Source organism: Mytilus edulis, chromosome 8 (assembly GCF_963676685.1).
Source record: "Mytilus edulis chromosome 8, xbMytEdul2.2, whole genome shotgun sequence".
NCBI classification, from domain to species: Eukaryota; Metazoa; Mollusca; class Bivalvia; order Mytilida; family Mytilidae; genus Mytilus; species Mytilus edulis.
Window position 1 is genome coordinate 72003616 of NC_092351.1, and position 6000 is coordinate 72009615.

The following is a 6000-nucleotide window of genomic DNA, read 5'->3' on the forward strand; positions in this document are numbered from 1 at the left end:
GTACATAAGTTGTATAATGAAAACTATCCATTTAGTTATAAAAAACATATGCATATTTTTTTTTAATTTGAGGTTTCTTATGACTTTAAGTTGTTTTTAACAGGTTCTTTTTATTGTTTATTATCTAATATTTTAGATGAATAAAATGGCTGAAGGAGGTTATGAGTTTGATAATCCTGAATTTAAAAAGGATGATTATGATAAAGAAGAAGAAACGTCTTTTCAAGATGATGAAGAGTTTCAAAATAATATAAATAAGGAATTTGAAAAATCAAGAGATTTATCAGAAAATGATGCTAAAATTCGTAAAAAAGAAACTACAAAAAAAATGATTAAACAATTTTATAAAAAAAATGGTGAAACTATACGTAATGAAGAGGGTTTTTTTGTTGGGGAAGATCATAAGGGAAGACAAATCTTATATGTAAAAGATGAAAAAGGTAATGATATTGCATTAACATATTACCAAAAAGGAGTATTAAAGTTTTATAAATTTAGCACTCTTCAAAGAGAATACGGTGTTAATTTTGTCAGGGATGTTTTAGGTGTAGATGATTTTAAAATATCTGATAATTTAAGAGAAGCTAGAGCAGATTTTCAAGATTTTCAAAGAACGATAAAAGCACCAATTCGTGAACTAGATAATATAGAAATTCCATTACAAGAAATATCTACACAACAAGAAGGACAAGAATTATTAGAAATAGCAAGTAATGAAGAAACACATGTGAAAGAAATAGAAACTTCATTTATTGAACAAGGAACATCTTTCATAAATGAAGAAACACAAACATATATGAAAAAAAGAGAGATGGATAGTATAATCAGTGCAATGACATCAGTAAAAGAAGAGATTGCAAATGAATTAGCAAAACTGAATGAAACAAATAAAGACTTAGCAAAAGAAAATACCAAATTAGAACAAGCTAAAGAAGACAATGATGAATTTCAAATAGATAGAATAAGTAGTCGAATAAGAGAGTTGGAATCTGAGAGAAGTGCAAGACTAGAAGTAATTAATATTAATAAAGAAAAACTACGTAGTCAAGTGAACAGATTTAAACAAACAATACATAAAATGTTAAACGAAGACAAAACATTAGGTGAAAGAATAAGAACATTATTCAGAGAACAAGGAATAACAATAGTTAGTGTTTTAACTGCTTTTGGAATGATTATTGGTGTTATTGTTGAGGCATTTACTGGTTCTCCTTCTCCTGCTCCTTCTCCTTCTCCTTCACCATCAAAAGGTGGTGTACAAGACTGGATAAAAAAACAATTAAAAAATCTTGGAAAACTATTATCTTTTCTTGCAGGAAAATTAGCAGCTGCATTACCAGGTATTATAGGTTCTATTGTTTCTTGGTTATTGTCTGCAACAAAAGACGTAGTAAATTGGTTTGCAAACAACTTATGGGCATTGCTTATTTTAGTTGTTAGTTTATTGTTTACTGCTGCTAGAGATTATTTGAAAAAATAAAGTGCTGTAAATCCTATTACAATACTTACAAATATTATTGCTTGTTTATTATCTTCATGATCTTCATGTTCAATTTTTTTTATTGGATCTATTTTTGGTTCTTTAGGCTTTTCAGGTTTTATAGGTTCTTGTGGTTTTACAGGTTCTTTTGGTTTAAAATCAACATGATCAAAATTTTTATTATTTAAATCATCATTAAACCCAAGTGTTTGATTTTCTGTTGCAATTATAATTTTATTATTATAACCAACAATAGTTCCAATTTGTAAAACCATATCACTGGGAGACATATATAAACCAAGTCCATAAGCATAATCAACTTTACTTCTTGCGTATTTTAAAACATTTTGATAATTTGATATCTGAGTGGGTAAATCAATAGGACTATTAATAACATCTTGTACATTTGCTAAGAATTGTTTTTGTGCATCAAATCCTGTTCCTACTTTTAAAATTTCTGTTTTTGTTTGAGATTGTGCACCTAATAAAGCCCATACATAAATTTTAATACTTTCATTAATACGTTCAATACCTGCTCGTGTAAAACCTTCTGATTTATCTAAAATAAATGTTGTCCAAGCCATACTTATATCTTTTTCATGTTTAAGTGTATCACGAATATGAAAGAAAGGACCATCTTTTCTATGATTTTGTCTATATTCATCACTTGGTTTATAAAATTCTTCAAAACTTCCTAATCCTTGAGATGAAGATTCTAGTTTTTGTCTCCAATTTGTATTTGGAGAAATATTAAATTCATCACATAATTTCTGATATGCAGCTTTGTCATAGGGATTCTTGTAATAACAGAAAGAAGAATCTGTTGGTAAAGGTGATTTAAGTTCTTTTAAAATTCTGGCAATGCAATAATATAAATGAAACATATAAAAAGACTTTGTAAGATTTGAAGTATTTTGTATATGATCATTATAAGAAATCCCACATCCTGTACTTGCACACCAAACTGCAAAATTTAACTGACATTGCCACCAATTAAATGAAGAATGAATCCAGGCATTCCATGGTTCGTTAGTGTGTATTGATGGGTTTTGATAGTTTTGAAATAAATCAGGAAAAGCTGTTTTAAAGTTCTCTTTTTGATTTACAAATATCGTTTGATTTACAAGATTTGTTTTTAATTGATGATCTTTTTCAGAATATTTAATACCTGGATTATATAAAACATTAGGATTATATTTAAATTCTTTTGTTATCATTTTTTTATATTAAAAATGTTTCATACTATTTCAAATATTGATAATACAATAAACTTAGAACAATACATAAATAACAGAAATGGAAATAAACGTATTGGTTTGAAATTTATAAGATACAGTATAGGTTGGTATAATGTTTATCATGGGTTTATAACAAAAACCGGAGAGGAACAACAAAGGATTATGAATGGTTATTATAGTTTTCAACAAATAGTGGATGAATTTCAAAAAGAAAATATTGTATTATCCGTAAATGAAGCAAATGGTATCGCTTCATTAAACACTACTACTGAGTTAAGGATAAGTAAGGGTTTGGGAAATATGTTAGGGTTTAATAATAAACGTAAATTCGAACCTAATGAATTACATTATGGAAACAAATTTGTGGATTTTGCTATCCATAAATCATTATATATCCATTTGGAACAAGTTAGCACTTCTCATAATTATCTTAATGGTAAGCCAAGTACATTATTGGCTGTTATTCCAGTCGAGAATAAAGAGTTTGGTGAAGTTATAACAGCGAGATTTGAGCATCCGGAATATAAGTGTTTAGTAAATGATGTTATAACAGAATTGAAATTAGAAATAAGAGATGAAAATAATAACAAGATAATTAATCATTTACCAATTAATTGTGTTTTAGAAGTTATATAATTTATTTAATAAAATGAGTATACTTGGTGTCAAAAAAAAAACGTAGAAAAAGAAATATTAAATATGAAGGGTGAGCTTCAAACAATGGATACTAAGGATAAAAATTTACATCGGAGTGTCGCTGCCCTAAGCATCAGAGTTTTAAATGTTGAAAATATAGTTAGTAATATTGAAAATAAACCAGACAGAAAAATAATAAGTATATATGCTGGAATTGATGGTCCAATACATGGAAATAAAAAGTTTAATTTTGGTGTTGGTGGTGGTTATTATGTAATGAACTTTCCAGGACAAATATTGGGTATTAGTTTAGTAAGTTTAAGAACAAACACAGATATTATAGCCATTAAGATGATTATTAATGATAAGTCAACTAGTTACAAAATGAGTTTGGATAATGGTGTCACACACGGTTTTAATAACTTTTATACACCTTTTGAAGTTAAGGCTGGAGATTTAATAAGTTTTATTAGTATGACTAATAATTATACATGTATCAATACTCTAGTATCAGTGGTAATTGAATTATTTTTATAACAAATTTAATCCTTAAAAATGTCGGCTTACGGAAACAAATTAAATCCTTACAGAAAAATAAGAGAACCTCGTGGTGTGAAAGGTATTCGTCAAAGTGTATCAATAACAAATAATCCTTCAACTATTGATCAAAATCAACAGCTATTAGTGAGATTCCCCAATCTAAGCAATAATGATGTTATTGTTCCTGGAACAACCAGATTGGCATTTGAAATAGAACTCACATCTACAGACGACAATGCAACTATATATCAAAACATAGGAAGAGCAATAGTTAAAAAAACAACAATTCGTATAAGTGGAAATGAAATTATGTCAATTGATGATAGTGATATTTATCATTGTTATGTTGATTTATGGAAATCTACATCTGAACGTTTAAATATGGCATACCAAGGTATTGGTGAAACAAACATGTTAAAACACAGAGTTGGCGCGGATGATAAAGCATCAGACATAGGCGATGAAGCAATTGCAACTGCATATGGTGCAAGATTTTGTATCCCACTTGATTTTGAACTATTAGAAACTCATATGCCTTTTTATCAAGCAGGTCTTGGTGATAGACTTGAATATGAACTTACATTTAATAATTATAGCAATGTTATTAAATCAACAGATACATCTGCAAGTTATACAATCAAAAACATTTGTTTAGAATTTGATATGGTTACTGATGCAGAATTAGCAAGACAGATAAGACAACAAGTTAATGGTAAGATGGTTATTTTGTACGATAGAATACTAAGACATAGAAAAATAACCAAAAACAAATCTGATACATTGTGGAATATAAATTTAAATGTTCCAGCTAGAAGTATGAAAGGAATTCTAATGTTGTTCGAAGATCCTGAAAGAACAAGTACCGAAACTTATTATAATCCTAACATAACAAAAGTAGAAATGACAATAGAAGGTGTTCCAAATCAACTATACAGTCAAGGAATGAAAGCATATCAACAATGGGATGAAATAAATAAATTCTTTGCTTTAAATTCAAAAAGAAATAAAACAACAGAAGAAGTTTTAAAGGATTTAAATTTATCCTATACAACATTAGAAAAATATCTTACAACTAATTATGCATTATGGTTAGATTTACGTTCAACAGATGACAATTCGTTACACGGTTCAGGTAGAAGAATTGAAAATGCTTCTGAAGGTATTACTATCCAAATAACTAAAACAGCGGGAGCAAATAAATTAATAAATGTTTATCTGTTTGTTATACAAGATGCACAAATTAATTTTGAAGATGGAAGATTTAAAGAAGTTAATTACTAGTAAGCGAACGGTTCCCCTTTAAAAATGGAAGAGATACACTCCGATTCCCTTTATGAATTACCAAAATATCCCCATTGTGCTATTATATGTGGACAAACAGGATGTGGAAAAACAGAGTTTGTTCTTGATTTATTAGAAAAAGAATATAGTGGAGTTTTCAAATATATAATTATTCTTTGTCCAACCATCCAATGGAACAAAGCATACAAAAATCGTGAATGGATTGATGATGTTAGAAAACCAAAAACAAAAAAATTGTTAATCCTATTGTTGAAGTGAGAGAAGCGAACGGTTCCCTTCATGAAGAAGAGAAGCTACAAGAACTACTAAGAATGTTCTTTAAAAAATATGCTGGTCATCCAACATTATATATCATTGATGACTGCAGTGCAACAAAAGAACTAACAAAGAAAAAAGATATGCTGTCCGAGCTTGCATTTTCAGGAAGACATGCGGAACAATCAGTGTGGGTCATTTCACAGAGATACAACTCTGTTTTAAAAGATTTAAGAGAACAAACAAAATGGTTATGCATGTTCTACACAAAAGATAGAGATAGTTTTGATAATTGCCTAAGAGAAAATGATGTTATTCCTACTTTGGAAGAAAGACAAAGAATAAAGGAAGAACTTAAAAAAAAGAAACATCGTAAATTAATATTAAAGACAGATCAACCTACTGATTATTGGTTACTTAATTGATTTTTTTTTAGCAATTCTCAAGTAATGCTTAAGTAATGCTTAAGTAATGCTTAAGTAATGCTTAAGTAATGCTTAAGTATTTCTTAAGTAATTTAACCAAAATAAGTAATTCTTAAGTAATTTA